General features: G+C 38.8%; 1 protein-coding gene across 1 annotated transcript in view; it reads left to right on the plus strand.

The window, feature by feature from the left end:
- Nucleotides 1-17,438, plus strand: part of LOC124281013 — a 186,596-nt gene that overhangs the window by 41,086 nt on the left and 128,072 nt on the right. The window lies entirely within an intron of this gene.

The raw sequence follows: 17,438 nt of genomic DNA on the forward strand, positions 1-17,438 counted from the left end.
TTTGTCGCTTCTGTTTCACTTCCTGGAATTGCCTGGTGACGTAGCCAAGTGGTTGAAACCTATGTTCGAAGCCAATTACTGGTGTCAACCACCATGATTTGACTGGAATATTACTAAAAGTGTTGTGAAACCATGTCACTTTGTGACATTATCAAGCCTTTTGTGGAAAAAAGCCCAACCCAATTACTCACTCTCTCTAGGTGTTTCCCTATATGATAACAGGGATTATTCACACTAACCAAAAAATTGGCACCACCATTGGTCCACACACAAGGAACCTGATTTATTGTGCTACATCCCTTATCACTATTTATATGTGTTATCTCTCCTTTCAACACAGCTGTAGGGATGTTACATTTTACTTCCTGGTTTCAGGTGTATGGGTTTTATGTTGTTTTCCACGGGTATTTAGTAGCACAAGGTTTATGCTATTTTCTTCTGGTGTTTGGTAGCACATGGTATCATGGTAGTTGTCTTACATGTATTTATAAGACAAGGTATGGTTGTTTTTTCTTTTTGGTTTTTAGAATGCCTAGGTTATGTGTCTTGTTTTAAAGGTATTTGGTAGGACAAGGTTTTATTTGTTTTTGCTGCTGGTATTCAGTAGGTTTTAGGGTGTTTCCTAGTGTTGTTTAAGACAAGGTTTTATCTTTATATTCTACTGGCATATTTGGGGCTGTCAAATATGTTCTCGTCACGATATGGCTGCAATATTGCTGATGTGACGTTAAGTAATAACTCACTCACTCACTCATATTTGGGGCAAAAAATCACAGAGCAATATAACATGATAGAAAGGATTTGGTGGATGATGAAACAGTATATACAATGATGTAGCAAATGTATAACTTCACTGACATTTAAGCTTGCTTACTCACTTGATCAGTACCCGTGAAGATCCGGGTTAGAATTGATCTTGAATTGAACCTAATTCACTCATTCACTTGGTCAATCACTTTCTGAGAAATATAACCTAATTCACTCATTCAAGGTGTAAAAACCTTGGAGTCAGCTTTGTGTACAGACTCTTTCAGTGTTGTCACAACCCCTAGTGTACAGTACACAACCCCATGCACTTAAAAGAACCACGAATCCGTTGGTATATGACCAGATGGTGGCCACATGAATACGTGCAAACACCTAGTTGCGGGTACAGCAACGTGCAGTAAACTTGGACAAATGTGTCCCAGTCCACCCAGCTGTGAATGGGTACCTCGTAATGATGGGAAAGTCACAATAACTCAGTGCACCTTGTGGCTGCAAGAGTTGTATGCTCCCGGGGAGTTGAGATTGATAATATGATGTGCCATTGAGATTGACATCCAATGATTGAGGAAAAAAAATACCAGTGCCTTGAGCATATACTAGTTGCCTGGATATGTGCGCTATAAAAATATCGTATAATGATAATTCACTCATTCACTTGGCCAATCGCTTTCTGAGGAATAAAATCTACCTCACTCATTCACTTGGTCAACTGCTTTCTGAGAAATAAAACCCAATTCACTCTTTCACATGGTCAATCGCTTTCTGAGAAATAAAATCTACTTCACTCATTCACTTGGTCAATCGCTTTCTGAGGAATCAATTCACTCATTCACTTGGTCAACATCTTTTTGTAAAATAACACAACTCACTCACTCAGTGAATCACTTTCTGAGGGATAAAACCTACTTCACTCATTCACTTGGTCAATCGCTTTCTGAGGAATAAAACCCAATTCACTCTTTTGGTCAACGCTTTCTGAGAAATAAAACCCAATTCAACTCACTTGGTCTCAGTGAATCACTTTCTGAGGGATAAAACCTACTTCACTCATTCACTTGGTCAATCGCTTTCTGAGAAATAAAACCACTTTGTCAACCGCTTTCTGAGAAATAAAACCCAATTCACTCTTTCACTTGGTCAATCGCTTTCTGAGAAATAAAACCCAATTCACTCTTTCACATGGTCAATCGCTTTCTGAGAAATAAAACCCAATTCACTCTTTCACTTGGTCAATCGCTTTCTGAGAAATAAAACCACTTTGTCAACCGCTTTCTGAGAAATAAAACCCAATTCACTCTTTCACTTGGTCAATCATTTTCTGAGAAATAAAACCCAATTCACTCTTTCACTTGGTCAACATCTTTTTGTAAAATAACACAACTCACTCACTCAGTGAATCACTTTCTGAGGGATAAAACCTACTTCACTCATTCACTTGGTCAATCGCTTTCTGAGAAATAAAACCACTTTGTCAACCGCTTTCTGAGAAATAAAACCCAATTCACTCTTTCACTTGGTCAATCGCTTTCTGAGAAATAAAACCCAATTCACTCTTTCACATGGTCAATCGCTTTCTGAGAAATAAAACCCAATTCACTCTTTCACTTGGTCAATCGCTTTCTGAGAAATAAAACCACTTTGTCAACCGCTTTCTGAGAAATAAAACCCAATTCACTCTTTCACTTGGTCACTCGTTTTCTGAGAAATAAAACCCAATTCACTCTTTCACATGGTCAACATCTTTTTGAGAAATAAACCCAATTCACTCTTTCACTTGAATCACTTTCTGAGGATAAAACCCAATTCACTCTTTCACATGGTCAATCGCTTTCTGAGAAATAAAACCACTTTGTCAAAGAAATAAAACCCAATTCACTCTTTCACTTGGTCAATGAGGAATAAAACCCAATTCACTCTTTCTGAGAAATAAAACCAATTCACTCTTTCACATGGTCAACATCTTTTTGAGGGAAAAAACAAACTCACTTGGTCCTCCAGTGAAATGAGGATAAAACCTACTTCACTCATTCACTTGGTCAATCGCTTTCTGAGAAATAAAACCCAATTCACTCTTTCACTTGGTCAATGGCTTTTCTGAAATAAAACCCAATTCACTCTTTCACTTGGTCAATCGCTTTCTGAGGAATAAAACCCAATTCACTCTTTCACTTGGTCAATCGCTTTCTGAAATGATCGCTTTCTGAGGAATAAAAACCACTTTGTCAATCGCTTTCTGAGAAATAAAACCCAATTCACTCTTTCACTTGGTCAATCGCTTTCTGAGAAATAAAACCCAATTCACTCTTTCACTTGGTCAATCGCTTTCTGAGAAATAAAACCCAATTCACTCTTTCACTTGGTCAATCACTTTCTGATAAATAAAACCCAATTCACTCTTTCACTTGGTCAATCGCTTTCGGAGGAATAAAACCCAATTCACTCTTTCACTTGGTCAAGTCACTTTCTTTCTGAGGAATAAAACCCAATTCACTCTTTCACTTGGTCAGTCACTTTCTGAGGAATAAAACCCAATTCACTCTTTCACTTGGTCAATCGCTTTCTGAGAAATAAAACCCAATTCACTCTTTCACTTGGTCAATCGCTTTCTGAGAAATAAAACCCAATTCACTCTTTCACTTGGTCAATCGCTTTCTGAGGAATAAAACCCAATTCACTCTTTCACTTGGTCAATCACTTTCTGAGGAATAAAACCCAATTCACTCTTTCTTGGTCAATTGGTCAATTCTTTCACTTGGTCAATCGCTTTCTGAGAAATAAAACCCAATTCACTCTTTCACATGGTCAATCGCTTTCTGAGGAAATAAAACCCAATTCACTCTTTCACTTGGTCAACCACTTTTTGAGGAATAAAACCTAATTCACTCTTTCACATGGTCAATCGCTTTCTGAGAAATAAAACCCAATTCACTCTTTCACATGGTCAATCGCTTTCTGAGAAATAAAACCCAATTCACTCTTTCACATGGTCAATCGCTTTCTGAGAAATAAAACCCAATTCACTCTTTCACATGGTCAATCGCTTTCTGAGAAATAAAACCCAATTCACTCTTTCACATGGTCAATCGCTTTCTGAGGAATAAAACCCAATTCACTCTTTCACTTGGTCAACCACTTTTTGAAAAATAACTCAACTCACTCAATCAGTGAATCGCCTTCTTAGTAATCAAACCAAACTCACTCACTCACTCACTCACTCCTCCACATGATTTGCTCTGTGACTGATGATCCTCTATGGAGGTAGCTGACAAGGGGTCGACCTACTTAGTCTCTTGCAGTTTAATGTGTTTTGACAGTTCTGGATGAAAACATTCCAATAGCTTCATCATTCATCAGCAGAATAATTGTCATAACATAACAGAAGTGTTATTACTCATTTATCTTCTGCTTGTAAAACTTTCACACACTTCCTTGTCTTTCATGACTTGTCTGGCCCAGGAAACTTTCACGTGCCAATATTTCAGACGAGACAGGCACTTTTATAAGAAGCTCAGCATCTTATCAAGAAGATTGCAAACACGCTGCAGTAATGTGTTACATAAGGGAACAACCTCTCTGGTGGGAATATAACCAGAGGTACTGTTTACAGCAGGTCTATGTGGTGTGGCTATAAAGTTGGTCCACCTTGTTTTGGGTGACAGCCCTTAATTTATCATGTGATGTTCATGTTTCAACTTCCTTAACACAAGACCCCTCCCTTCTCTGACACCAGAGGAAAATCAGTATGACCTCCATATCCAGGAGTGGTGTTTCTGTTACTTAAAGGTACCGATGTAAATTTGCATTAAATGTGCAAAATGTGTTTAATTTTTTAAATATTATTGACAGCATGATAAGGAATTATTTTTTACTTGTGTGTCCATTTTCTGGTGTTTTTTAAAATCAATAACTGATGTTGTTAAAATAGTTTTCGTTTTGAATGCACAATACCAATTAGAAAGTGGTCAAATGTAATGCATGGCTCGGTGGCTGAGTGGGTTAGATGGCTGACTTTGTGTGCTGGTGATTTAGGTGCTTGACTGTGAGAGTGTGGTTCGAATCCTGGATGGGTCTCAACCCAAGTGTGTGAAGCCCATTTCTGGTGTCCCCTGCCGTGATGTTGCTGGAATATTGCTAAAAGCAGCGTAAAATCAAACTCAGTCAGTCAGTCAGCTCAACCCAAGTACTTGAATCTCAAATATGATATGTGTTATTTTTCATTTTGTTGAAAGTGTACACTTTTAAGCCCAGCAGTTTATGTATGTGTGTTCCTGCCATATATAAGACAGGGCAGTGGGGTAGCCTAGTGGTTAAAGTGTTCGCTCATTACTCCAAAGACCTGGGTTTGATTCCCCACATGGGTACAATGCTTGAAACCCTATTCTGGTGTTCCCTGCCATGATATTGCTGGAATATTGCTGAAAGCAGCGTAAAACCAAACTCACTCACTCACTCATATGTAAGACAGATAATGCTTGCATTTGTCATAAAAAGTATTATACAGATTTATCATTAACCTGTATTGAAATGGGTCACTTCCATATGGAGGAGACAAATCGCCAGTAGATAGGATGAGGGAAACTGTACACTGTCTGGGCACACTGACCACTGGATCAAGTCACAGTGCCTGCAATGCAAGGCCTAGATTTTCGAAGCTCTCTTAGCGCTAAGATAGTCGTAAGTTAATGTTAATGTATGGCACTGAGGACTATCTTAGCGTTAAGAGAGCTAGGTGTATTCATTGGAGTACACTGCCTGGATACTACACACACTGAAACCTCAGCAGATCTGTTTGATTCTAGGGTACGTGCAGCCCAGCAACACAGATGTATTAGCTAGGTGTATTCCTTGGAGTACACTGCCTGGATACTACACACACTGAAACCACAGCAGATCAGTTTGATTCTAGGGTACATGCAGCCCAGCAACACAGATGTATTAACTAGGTGTATTCCTTGGAGTACACTGTCTGGATAGTACACACACTGAACACCCAGTGGACCTGAGCCTCAGTGGACTGTAAATACAGTGACTGACTGACTGAGTTTGGTTTTACGCCGCTTTTAGCAATATTCCAGCAACATCACGGCGAGGGACACCAGAAATGGGCTTCACACATTGTACCCATGTGGGGATTCGAACCTGGGTCTTCAGCGTGAGGAGCCAACGCTTTAACCACTAGGCTACCCCACCGACCCATAAATACAGTGAATGGTGGCATGTTTCCTGGCAATGCTACAGTTCAGGATTTACCTTCTCCTATACATGCCTTGGGGGCGATGGGATAGTGTAATGGTTAAAGTGTCCACTCATCACACTGAAGGCCTGGGTTTGATTCCCCACATGGGTGCAATGTGTGGAGCCCATTTCTGGTATTCCCTGCCGTGATATTGTGGAATATTGCTAAAAGCGGCATAAAACTAAATTCAGTCAGTCACATGCTTAGAATACATTTTGCTCAAAGAATGTTTTGCACCAGTGGATTTAGATAGTACAACTTTATCAAACATGTTTTGGGGGTATGTATTCAATTATCTATTTTTCCAGTCATGTGGCTGTACGGATAATTTTGGTCTAGACAAGAATGGACATTACAAATAAGCCTTTGGCCAACTCTTTGTATAACAAATACAATGTGTAAAGCCCATTTCTAGTGTCCCCCATCGTGATATTGCTGGAATATTGCTAAAAGCGGCGTAAAACCATACTCACTCACTCACTTTGTATAACACTGGTAAAATTTACCAGGATTGTGGACCCAAAACTTTAATGATGACACCTTATAAGATCTGATCCATACTGAGATATTTTCAAAGTTTATTTGTGACCTGGGCCCTTATTCTCAAAACCCTAAGAATTCTTAACTTTGATCTTAGCCAATATGTTAAGAATGGGCTTAAGAAGTTTGAAGGGCTACAAATGTTTCGAGAATAGCTAGCCTGGTCTGCCCCTCAGTTCCTGCTGGTGCTGTATAACTGTGAAAGATGCTTGAAATGTATCTGTATTGTATCTCCAACGGCTAGATCACTTACAGACCAAACAGATGTATCATTGAAGGGGAACCTTTTTAGCACTTCACTTTTTCTTTCGCAGCTAGTTTTTTTTATCTTGACAAGCAGTCGGAAACGCCATGGTTGTTTCAGTACACGAAGAGTATCTTTCACTTTCAACCCACGTTGGCTAAATTCAGAAAAACGAGAAGCCAATGTTAAGGAAGGTGTTTTTAAAGATTACTGATCTCACAAACAAAGTTTAAACTTTCGGATCTGATATCTTGGGTTGGATTGTTAGGAATCATCAGATATGTTTTCTTCAGGTTTCACTCTTGAGAAGCAGAGGCTTATCAGTCCTCCCCATAGGGTATCGCTGACACTTTCGTAACGCTTGCAAGTGGCACAAGATTTTAACCATTTCTTATACAAGCTGTTGTTTTAGTTCTGTGGATGTTTAATTAGCAGGTCTGTGAGACAGAACTGCTTTAAGATTTTGTTGGAATTTGAAATTCTGGCATCAGTAATCTTCTAATGTCTCGTACACCAAGATTAATGACAGCAGATATCATTCTTCCTTGAAAGTCTTCCAAATTGGCCAGTGGTAATCTTTTGGCACATGTAGTGAAAATGTCAAAGGTCGATTTTATGAATCAGAAAACCCCATAATAGTTGTGATTGAAATTTATCAAAAGATCTTAATTATTTATCATAAATTTGGCATATACCTTTAAGGTTGGGCCTTATTGTGAAAAAGTTCATGCAGGAAACTCTGTATGGATTATATCCTTGTAAATCAGTGTCTATCAGATAAATGCCATCCTTGAGGTTATGATTGGGTAGCCTAGTGGTTAAAGTGTTTCCTCATCACAAAGAAGACCTGGATTTGATTCCCACATGGGTGCAATGTGTGAAGCCAATTTCTGGTGTCCCCTGCTGTGATACTGCTAAAATATTACTAAAAGCAGGGTAAAACAAAACTCACTCATTCACTCAAGGTTACAGTGAGTGAGTGAGTGAGTGAGTAGGGTTTACGCTGCTTTTAGCAATATTCCAGCAATATCACGGCGGGGGACAACGGAAATTGGTTACTGTGAAGCACAGTTGTATCGTTGCATGCGTACTGTTGAATTTTACTTGTATAGTACTGTAAATACTTGATCTTAGTGTTCTTGAATAAGGTCAAAGTCTAAATGTGTTGTATTTGATCTGTTGTTTAAGATTCTTGATGCTTTGAGGAAACAAGACTGTATCTGTATTTTTTGCAAGCATATGTAAATAAAAATATCCAGTTTTACATCATGAATTGTTAGGAATCAGCTTCAAAACCTGGAAGGACAAAGAGACGTTTTTGTCAGTGTATCCATGGATCAAAGGATGTTCAAGTCTTAAAATACAATGTTATATATGGATGTGGAGATGTCAAGGGGCGATGATGTGCTGCAGGGAATCCTGGTTGAGAATGGGTTCCAAGAATGCCATGTTTCTTGTAAGAGGTGTCAGGTGAGGATCCCATGACTACTAGCTACTAGCTCTTGATGTACCAAACATTATAGTATTTTGGCCCATGCTACTGATATCAAAATTCTGTAATGATGCAAACAAGATATATAGAATGAAGTTTTTGTCCTTTCTTACTGTCAAGATATGACCTTACTGTGACAAAGGTAATCGGTATGGGACCTTCTTACTGTCAAGATATGACCTAACTGTGACTAAGGTTATCAGTATGGGACCTTTTTACTGTCAAGATATGACCTTACTGTGACAAAGGTTATCGGTATGGGACCCTCTTACTGTCAAGATATGACCTTACTGTGACAAAGGTTATCGGTATGGGACCTTCTTACTGTCAAGATATGACCTAACTGTGACTAAGGGTATCAGTATAGAACCTTAACACCATACACCATGGGTATCATTTAGTTTGGCATTAAAACAATGGGTGTTGTTTTCTGCTGTTTTAATCAACATCTTCCAGGCATGTCACTATGAGGAACACCAAGAAGAGTCTCCATTGCAGACCTACAAGACTTACACCCTCTACTGTGTGCTGGAAAATGGTAAAACCAATGTTTGGCACTTGAAGCTGTGACCTGGCTGACACAGTGTGTCATCGTGCCACGATAACGCCATCACAGTGCCAACCACCTTCCTCCTGCATGGATCTGCTGCCAACATCCTGTTGTCATTGAGAAACCAATGCCACAAGTCAAGACAATTGTCTATTGTATGGAGTCAATGTGTAGGATTAGAACTGCTAACAATGGGGAGACTTTTATGGACATACAACTTCTTTAATATTGATGTAAGCAATGTTTCGGTGTAGCTGCTGACACCGTTATAAAGCAAGTGTTAGGAGCTACATCAAAATGTCCCTTACATTAATAATAAAGAATTTGTATATACATAGGACTCTGTTGTTCATCCCATCAACTTCTAAATGCCACTCAAAGAAGTTTAGAAATGGTAGTCGGTGCACTTATGCTCTGATTTACCCCAGTCTATTACTGTAGGTTGAAAGCTAGACATTCAGTAGTTACATACTCATCAGGAAGGTGCCTACTGTGTAGGGATCTCCCTGGGAGAGGGGCGGGAGTATGGTTTATAAGTTGGGTGTCTGTTTTGACAGTGTGGGGGGTAAACAGACAAAGCATACCTTGTGGAACGTCTTTTGTTGTGACATCGGCAGGGTGTTTTTGTACATCTAGTGGGGTTATTTGCTTTCCCATTAGTGTACCACAGAAGAGAATCATCATCATCATCACCATCGTCATCGTCATCATTGTTTTGGCCCTTCTCTTACAGAAGCCCCATCAGTAATATCCCCATCACCATCACCTGGTCATCATCATCACCATCATCACAATCATCATCATCGTCGTCATCATTGTTACTGGCCTTCTCTTGCAGAAGCCCCATCAGTAATATCCCCATCACCATCATCATCATCATCATCATCATCATCATCATCATCATCATCACTGCCATTACAGTCATCTCTGGGTCTCTTCTGTAAGCAGTTCCCATCAATAATATAGTGTCCAGTTAACCATTATGATAGTAGCAGGATGTTAGTATTGTCTGGAAGGGTGTTTAAGCATAAACCTTTTCATTATCAGGCAGCAGTTTGGTTAACTAATAGTTGTAAACAGTATATCAGTTGTATGAGCTAAATGTGCATGAATGAGTAGGTTGGGTTTAAAGCTTCTGTTAACAGTATTCCAGTTTTATCATGGCTGTGTCAGCTTAATGTGAGCGGAAAGATCAAAGTGCTGTCAAACCTAGAAACATAATTGAGCCAAACCGTATTTGAATCCATGTTCATGTGTTCGTGGTCTTTTCAAGGGATGCAAATCTGCTCAGTGAATTGTGACCCCTTATATGGCCAGCCATGCCCCTAGCTTAATGTGAACCACAGACATTTATAATTTTTGTCGAAGTTTGAAGTATTGGTATGTTACTGACAAATGATAGTCATTTACGGGCAAATTTGCGATTCAAACCCAGCCAGCAGAGAAATGTAGTTCTGCCAATGCACCCATCATTAACAAATATGCATACCGGGTAATCGCTTTTGCATGATTAAGTCATCAATGTGTTAGACATGATTAGCATGATTATGTCATCACTTTGTTAAACATCTTAAGAACTAATGAATCTTTTACTTATTCACCCCTGCATTTCGTACCCTATCCAGTGAGGATGCCGTGAGGATGAGAAATGCATTTGTACCAGGAATGGGTGAACTAATGCAGAGTTCTCTGTCATCAGTGAGCTAGCTAATGCACATTGCTTTCTTTATTAATGACAGCTGATGAGCTTGCCTGTACAGACCTGACAACTGGATATATGATATGGCAAACACATGCTTCGATATTGTGGAGAACTGGATTTCAATTCAGCATCTTTGTTCTTTGTCTTTCTCAGTCATAAGATATATTAGTTTAAGTAAAGATTTCTTATGATTTCGGACAGGTTTTGTTGCTTTCATTTGTGAAAGTATGATTGGACAAATTAAGTGAGTGAGTGAGTTTAGTTTTACACCACACTCAGCAATATTCCAGCTATATGGCAGCAGTCTGTAAATAATTGAGTCTGTACCAGACAATCCAGTGATCAACAGCATGATCATCGATCTACGCAATTGGGGTATGATGACTTGTGTCAACCAAGTCAGCGACTCTAACCGCCCGATCCTGTAAGTCACCTCTTACGACGAGTATGGGTTACTGAAGATTCATTCTAACCTGGGTCTTCACGATTCTGGACAAATTAGATGTTGGCACATTGTTGCAGGAAGTGTACCGTATATGACCGTCTATAAGACGACCCCATGGATAAGACGACCCCCAAACTTGACCCTTAAAATCAGTGTCAAAATGGTATGTTTCGTGCATAAGTCAATCCCCAGCGATGGGGTCCTAATCGCGGCAAACACAGACCACAGACAACTGGCAGTTACCAATAATTATAACTTTGGTCCACATTATTCAAAGAATTCACAATCATATATATTGTGTCTACTCACGGATCGAAACAAAGTGTAGTTGACAGAAAATGCATAATATATTGTGCTTCTCTAAATATCATATTTATTGTAGCAACAAACTGGCTTGCTTATTTTACCCCATTCAACAATCACGAACTGATTACCGCCTCGTTTTCCATTGACTGCTAGTTTACAGTAACATCAGTAAAAATGTGTGAATTTAAATGGCTTCCGTATTTTACCCCATTCCATGTGCGTACAACTTCTGCTTACCACGTTCATGAGGGTCCGTATAACCTTAGTGTTGATTATATATATTTTACATAAAAACTGTAATTAAAATTACACAATGCTTGGTTATATTTCTTTGGGTTAAATAATAGTACTCTGTATTATATTTTACCGATGACTGCGTCAGAATTCGTCCCGTTATATTATCTGTGCATGTTTGAACTTGATCGCCAGGAAACATGTGCACAGCTGATTGCTATTTCCGGCTCAGATGCACACGGTAATCTTAATCCCTGCAAATAATACAATGCTCAGCAAAAACAACTTAGAACTTAAAAGGTAAATAATCTTGTCTAGTGATGTTAATTGCAAATTTGACGTCTTTACTGACAAAGTCGTCTTCTGTTGTTTGTTCACGCGAAGTGATACGATGTTGTTTTCTTACCCCTGGAAAAAAGTTTTGACGAAAGCGTAACCAATGGATAAGACGACCCCCTTCAACAGACTGCTTTTTTTGGTCCTCAAAATTCGGCTTATAGACGGTCATATATGGTAGTCATCCTGTTGCAGAATTAGGTGAATTGTTGCAAGTGTAGGCATATACTTCTATGGGTTGTGGTCACATTGTTCTAGGGGTGTAGGTACATTGTTGCGTGTTTAGAACATCATTTCAGGGCATTTGGGCACAGTGTTGCACGTATGATCAGATTGTTGCAGGGGTAAAGGCACTTTGTTGCAAGAGGTGTGATCACATTGTACATTGAAGACACAATTGGTGCATGTGTAGACACAATGTTGCAGGCGTCGTAAGCATATTCTAAACGGGGATTAAGAACATTGTTGTAGGAGTAACTATGTAAAGACACCTTGATAGAGATATATAGACACAGTGAGATCGGAGTCTCTACTGGTAGAATCTCCGATCCTACTAGTAAAGATTGCAATCGTAGTCTCTACTGGTAGAGACTACGATTATATGGAATAACGTATGCAAGCCAGTGCAAGCTTTTGCAAGCAAGTATAATAAGTGGGGATAATGTTTTCCTATTATTTGCCAGTTATAATTGAACTTATTTATTGTTATCTTGTTAACTTTATTTGTTAAGTCTGTTTTGGAGTAAAGTATTTTGTTTTTGTTTTTTGAGTGGAGTCCAAATTTGGCAGCTTGGTCTCATGATGTAAATACAGTGTTACAAACCATTTTTATTTTTTATTTTGATATTGTTTACAGTGAGGTGTTAAATGTTTGTTATCAAAGTCTCAGTTAAAAGTAGGAAGTTCATTCAGATGTATTTCAAAACTTATGATCAGTAGTTGTTATAAAAACACTGCTTTCTAAAGAGGTGGGGAAATGACCAGGTGGGGATATGGCAGATGGGGTAATGACCTGGTGCTCAGTGCTGATTAAATATCTGACCTGCCTTACTTGGACCTGTTGTTATTAAACAATAACAGTTGATCTCTTGATGAAAGAAGTTGACTCCCAAAAACATGTCCATGACTCCCTCTTATGACACCAGGGAGTCATGATGACTCCTAAATGTTTATGCCTAGGGCAAACACTGATTATGCAATTGATCTTGCTTGTAATCAGTTTTGTAATATATGTATATATTGTAATATGATCTCTCAAGTCACATTTGTATTTTTAGTCCTTAATATATCTGTAGAAGTGGAAACAGTCTAGTGTTATATCTGAATAAAATGCATAGCACTGTTCAGAAAAAGTGTCTTTGTTGTTTACCCACAGATCACTTGGAGTTTCTACCAGTTGAAGACGATTGCAGCCTCTACTAGTAGGATCGGAGTTTCTACCAGTCGAATTGGAAAATGTACTGGTAGAATCTCCGATTCAACCAGTAGAGACTACGATTACAATCTCTACTAGTAGGATCAGAGATTCTACCAGTAGAGACTCCGATCGCAATCTCTACTGGTAGAATCTCCGATTCTACCAGATCGCAGTCTCTACCCTGACATATATGTATTGTTGGTTATTGGCGCTAATGTTGGGACTGTACTGGTGAAGCACCATCTGTTTAAGAGTTAGAAAATACCCTGTGTATTTATTCCTTACTACAATACTCGCCATACCTATTTACGATAGATTTTTAGTGATATTATTCAAAGCCATCAGAACATTAATGGAATTTCATCAGGAATGCCTTCAAAATCATAATTGGACTTTTATATTTTGAATATAACATACTTAAACCTACATAAATGATTTTTGTAGCCTAATATCTTCATCAGTAATTAAGCTTGCAATCAGAGAATGCTGAAGAAAGCAGTGGCAAATGTGATAAAAACTTAAATGAGTTCAAGAATGGGCATTTTTGGAATTCCCAGTCTTTTGGAGGAAAATGGTCCTGAATTTGGTCACTGCTCTAAAATATACTAAGCCAAAAGAGTTTCAAGTTTTCATATATATATATTTGCATATCATTTTTATGAAATTGTGTGATCAATTTTCAAAAGACATCCCCTAAAACATTCATAATCCCAAATGTTTTTTGTGTTCAGTATATTGATAAATCAGAAAGCACAGTAACCCTCCTGACTAAAGGTTAAGGTAGTTGTACAGTCCAGTCACAAGGTGGGTCGGGGCAGTGAGGAAAGTGTTATGCTCAATCAAGACCAGCACCTCTTGTTTACTGTGGTGCCCTCCTGTTTATGTGCGTAAATCACATTTGTCTGTCTTCCACTCATTAGTCAAAACATGATGACGTCTAGCTGGGCTACACATCGGGGGAATCTTGGGAGGTGTCAGTGATAACAAAGGTTGTCTGGTTTACAAGGAAGGGAAACAGAACTGATGAAACTGTCAGGTCTAGTTTATGTGTTGTTTGTGTGTCGGATCTCAGGTAGAGCTGGCAACTGAAGCTGTTCAGTCACAGGTAGAGAGGGCAACTAAAGCTGTTGAATCGCAGGTAGATCTCGCAACAGGCTGTTGAATCACAGGTATGTCTGGCAACTGAAGCTGTTGAATCACAGGTAGGGTTGGCAACAGGTTGTTGAATTATAGGTAGACTTGGCAACAGGCTGTTGAATTATAAGTAGACTTGGCAACAGGCTGTTGAATCACAGGTAGAACTGGCAACAGGCTGTTGAATCACAAGTAGAGTTGGCAACGGGCTGTTGAATCACAGGTAGAACTGGCAACAGGCTGTTGAATTATAGGTAGACTTGGCAACAGGCTGTTGAATCACAGGTAGAACTGGCAACAGGCTGTTGAATCACAAGTAGAGTTGGCAACGGGCTGTTGAATCACAGGTAGAACTGGCAACAGGCTGTTTAATCACATGTAGAGCTGGCAACAGGCTGTTGAATCACAGGTAGAACTGTTGAATCACAGGTAGAACTGGGCAGCAGGCTGTTGAATCATAGGTGGAGCTGGCAACTGAAGCTGTTGAATGACAGGTAGTGCTGGCAACTCTACAATGTTGTGTTTAGGTGATTCTGTTAATTAAGTCATTTTTTCAATTGTAGATAATACCAAAGTCTTTCAAATATGAGGTGGTGAAACATTTATTAATAGTTTTTTGGTAACGCTAGAATAGCGATAATATCAAAATATTTGTAAGATTTAAAAAATGAATTGAAGCTAATTGGCATCATGGAAAACATGTTAGCAAGATTAAGATATTTTATCATGAAAACTATAGTCTAGAGGGCAGAGGTGTAAGAAAAATGTTTTAAAGGTACGTGGGGTTCCTTTGAGAATCCTCATGGATCCCCTTGGTGTATGTTCCCCTGTAATTACTGACATGTCTTTAACAGAGGTGGATACAGTTACCTGATGTCGTGAGGTGAGGTAGGGGGAAATGAGGCTTAACATCATGTTCCAGGTTATCATTATATAGTGCACTCATTTGTGTGTGGCTGCTCCAGATTGATGTTCGCTATATAGTGCTAGCCTACTGAGATATCTTACAGCAGTCAATCACTGGATAGTCTGGTCCAGACTTGATTATTTATAGACCGCTGTCATATTGTTGACATATTGTCAAGTGTCTCGTTAAGGCCAGACCAATTTTATTTCTTGTTTTACGGATCCACCGGTCGTATTTTTCCAAGAATAAGAAAAAAAATAAAAATTAATTTTCCCCGCTTAAAAAGTAAAATCCTAATGTTTTTATTGGCCAAATACATAAACTTACAAGAAAATCCTTTTTAGATTGCTTTTTGCCCTGTATACACTTCATAAACTGCCAAATGTTAAAATTTTGTAGTTTTTAAAAAGGATATTACTTTGACTGGTGATTTCTTTTTTATTTTCCCCTCCTGCCTTTAGGTTTTCTGAGGACGAAAATCCGTAACACAAGAAATGAAATTGGTCTGGTCTAAACAACAAACAAACCTTATAGCAGTTTTGATTGGATACCCTACTCAGACAGTATCCTCATTCCATGCTGATCAGTCCTTGTTTTAGCCAAGTGCCATTCAGGGTAAAATCAAGTACCATCTTTTAATCTTTGCTAAGATTGAACCACTGGCCTTCTGTTCTATCATTGATTCTGTGATTTATAGAATATGTATTTTGTCTGAAATATACTCATGCAAATAATGGTTGTCAACCCCTCCCTCCCTCCCCAACCCCACACCTCCAACCCACACCCCTCTCCAATAAAAAAAATTGAAGGGGCTGACAACCATTATTGGCATGAGTATAAATCAATAGCTGATGGGACATTCAGAAACGTTTACCAGTCAAATACCTACACAAACTTGGAATAGTGAAAGTGCGTTTGTCTTTGCAACTTAAATTATTTATGGAACTGTGCTCATATAGTGCTTCAATGGTTTCAAATTGCAATTTCAGCCTTTTAAGTTTTTGGTATATTTATAGAAACAAACTTGATAAAAGAATAGCATTATGTAAGTTACAAAGCCTCCTCTGGAGTGGGGGGCGATGGGGTAGCCTAGTGGTTAAAGCGTTGGCTCGTCACGCCGAAGACCCGGGTTCGAATCCCCACATGGGTACAATGCGTGAAGACCATTCCTGGTGTCCCCCGACATAATGTTGATGGAATATTGTTAAAAGCGCGTAAAACCAAACTCAGTCAGTCAGTCCTCTGGAGTGGGAATGTGTATGTCATCATGTATTGATCTCTATAGCAGCTGTTCGTAATCTTATCAGCATATTTAGAATAAAATACACTGCCTGTTTGTCACATTGTGGCTTTGATACACACATTGTTTATAACCCTCTTTGTACTATTAGTTCTTGTTTATTTAGTTATTCACTTGAGGTTATTTGTTTGTTTGTTGTTTAATGTCGCACTCAGCAATATTCCAGCTATATGGCAGCAGTTTGTAAATAATTGAGTCTGGACCAGCCAATCCAGTGATCAACATTATGAGCATCAATCTACACAATTTGGATATGGCGACAATTAGTGGTCCCATTCAGTTCATTATAATCGTAGTTTATTGCATTGTTTTATTTGATTTTTTTTATCAACCTTTTTCCACTCATATACCCCTGTTTGCATTTTCGACATCTCTCTGAACAATCAATGCTATTCATTGGTTTCACATTACTTTTCAACTCGCTGTGCCGGAAAACATGCAGTCGATATTTTTCACACACTCTGCGCATCGCGCATAGCGAGTTGAAAAAATAATGTGAAACCAACGAATGGTGTGTCTGAAACTTGCTCTAAGGATTCCAATCAAATTTGGCTGCCATTATTTCTTGTTGTTTTGTAGGTGAGCTACAGGCCCTTGTGGCTGTATTTCCCAGTCAATATGATACAGCTGAGAGCTGTTGGCATTGGCCTCATGACTGAGAACTATCTTCACTGTATTTATATTGGAGCAGAAAATAAGGTCAAATTTCCTTTGTGCTATGTTTTCTGAGTTTCAAAATATGTTGGCACAGGCTACAATAATCTTTATTTTGCATCATTTTCAGTTCAGGGAATCAGTTATTTTTGTTAACATTCAAATTGTTCTCG

This window comes from Haliotis rubra, unplaced genomic scaffold (assembly GCF_003918875.1).
Source record: "Haliotis rubra isolate DU_JTF1 unplaced genomic scaffold, ASM391887v1 Scf1, whole genome shotgun sequence".
Lineage (NCBI taxonomy): Eukaryota > Metazoa > Mollusca > Gastropoda > Lepetellida > Haliotidae > Haliotis > Haliotis rubra.